The sequence below is a fragment of the Alosa sapidissima genome, chromosome 11 (genome assembly GCF_018492685.1).
Source record: "Alosa sapidissima isolate fAloSap1 chromosome 11, fAloSap1.pri, whole genome shotgun sequence".
In the NCBI taxonomy this organism is placed as follows: Eukaryota; Metazoa; Chordata; class Actinopteri; order Clupeiformes; family Clupeidae; genus Alosa; species Alosa sapidissima.
The window spans coordinates 20,839,444-20,841,220 of NC_055967.1; the positions used below are offsets into that span (position 1 = coordinate 20,839,444).

Below are 1,777 nucleotides of genomic sequence, written 5' to 3' on the forward strand. Positions count from 1 at the left end.
AAAGTTGACAATGATGACTCTGTGAAACGGAAACCCACTTTGTGTACGGACATCATCCAATAACCACAGTTACAATGGGAAGCAGAATGAAGCATTTTTGTGGTTCCAAGTGACAAGCCCCCATACCCCCCCCCCCCCCCTTCGGATGATGGAGTGCAAATGTCAATTGGCTGGTGATTTAATTCTAAATATGATTTATTCCTCTGGACAGATTTGAAATTCAGAGGGAAAAGTGATATGTGATGAATAGAAAGAGATAATATATGAGACAGCCTTGGGGGAGGATAATGATCATTTCTGTCTATTGGCAAGCAACCTCTTCAAAACTATGTTCTTCTTCTAGTCTCTCTGGCAACAGAATGGCATCCTTCATCTCTCTCTCTTTCTCTGTTTCTCTCTCTCTGACAGTGTAACCAAAGCTTGGGCTGGATCCGAAGGCAGGCTTTCTTCCTGTGAAACCGCTGGCGCTGGAGGTTTGAGAAGGCTTGGCATTCTTTCCCCTTTCAGCGCAGGCCGAGGGGTAGGACCGAGAGCGAGCGAGGGAGGGAGGGAGGGATGGAGGGTAGAAGGGTGGGTGGGGGGTATGTCCTACTTTAGGAGGGAACATGCTCTTTCAAAGACAAGTGGCCCCTTCCCCACTAAACTTCCCACATGTCTGCATTTCTGCTGCCTGACTGACTGGCTGGGCTAGCTAGCTGCATCCCTGAGAAATACATGTTTCTCTCTCTCTTTCTCTCTCATTCATTCATTCATTCATTCATTCATTCATGTATTCATTCATGTATTCAATTTTTGTTAGTTGTGTAACAGAATGGCTCTTAAAGCAAATCTCTTCCAGTTACATGGCTTTTTGTCAGTTAGTTTTGCAGTCGTCACTATCCAATCACCAACATTTATTCAATTAAAATGAAAACCACAAGAATTTGTTTTCCTTAGTTGGTTCCTAGACGTGCTGTCTCTGCCACCCTCAAGTGCTCAAAAACACACAGACATAAATCTCAACGCCTCAGTGTGCTCGTGTGTGAGCCCCACCACAGCACCAGATGTGAGGTATGGATGGACAAGGAAGGTAAAGAACATACCTTTTTTCTTCAGTTTCTCTCTCTCTGCTCTCTCTCTGTCTTTCTCTCTCTCTACCTCTCTCACACACACTCCCCTTTCACTGTGCCTCTTCTCTGTCTCTCGTTCCAGCTCCTTCCTTTCTCTGCTTTCCTTCCCTCTCTCTCTCTCTCTCTCTGTTAGCGGGAGCATGTGCTTGACATGCTAGTGGACACTTTTAACCCTCTCCTCAGAATAACTGATGCACGGGCAGCTGTCTCTTCCTCTCTCCTCTCCCCCACTCTCTGTGTGTGTGTGTCTCTCTCTCTCTTTCTAAACTCACTCACTTTTTAACTCCTCTACTCAGCTCACTTTCTCCCATACTTCTTTCTTCACAGTAGGTCTATTCATTTCTTTGCCCTCCTCTCCCTCTCTCTCCCTCTCTCCTCCCTCCCTCTCCCTCTCTCTCACACTCTCTCTCCCTCTCTTTCATAAAGAACAGTCCACTGGAGGCACTTGTGTAAGCGTAGCCAGTGAGAGCGCACGACACCAGCGCACCGTTCTCTCTCTTTCTCCAGCACCACGCTGCTCACCGGACGGTACGGCCAGGAGAAGCCGCAACCTAAACGCCACAAACCAACTAAACAAACGAATCGCTTGGATTTTAACTTTAAGGTGCCAGTGGAACAACAAGAAGAAAAACCACCTGGAGAAGTTTTTCTGTACAGGACAGCAGGAA

General features: G+C 46.8%; 1 protein-coding gene across 4 annotated transcripts in view; it reads left to right on the top strand.

Annotated features, from left to right (window-relative positions):
* The first annotated feature begins 952 nt into the window (after positions 1-952).
* wfdc1 (WAP four-disulfide core domain 1) overlaps positions 953-1,777 on the top strand; it is a 15,253-nt gene continuing 14,428 nt past the window's right edge. The window contains exons 1-2 of one of the 4 annotated variants that reach the window (XM_042110358.1): positions 953-1,069; positions 1,536-1,777. The exon at positions 1,536-1,777 is cut by the window's right edge and continues 273 nt beyond it. The gene's annotated coding sequence lies outside the window, so the exon portion shown is untranslated. Of the gene's footprint in view, positions 1,070-1,215 lie in introns of those variants that run through there. The other 3 variants (XM_042110360.1, XM_042110359.1, XM_042110357.1) reach the window with 3 other exon arrangements.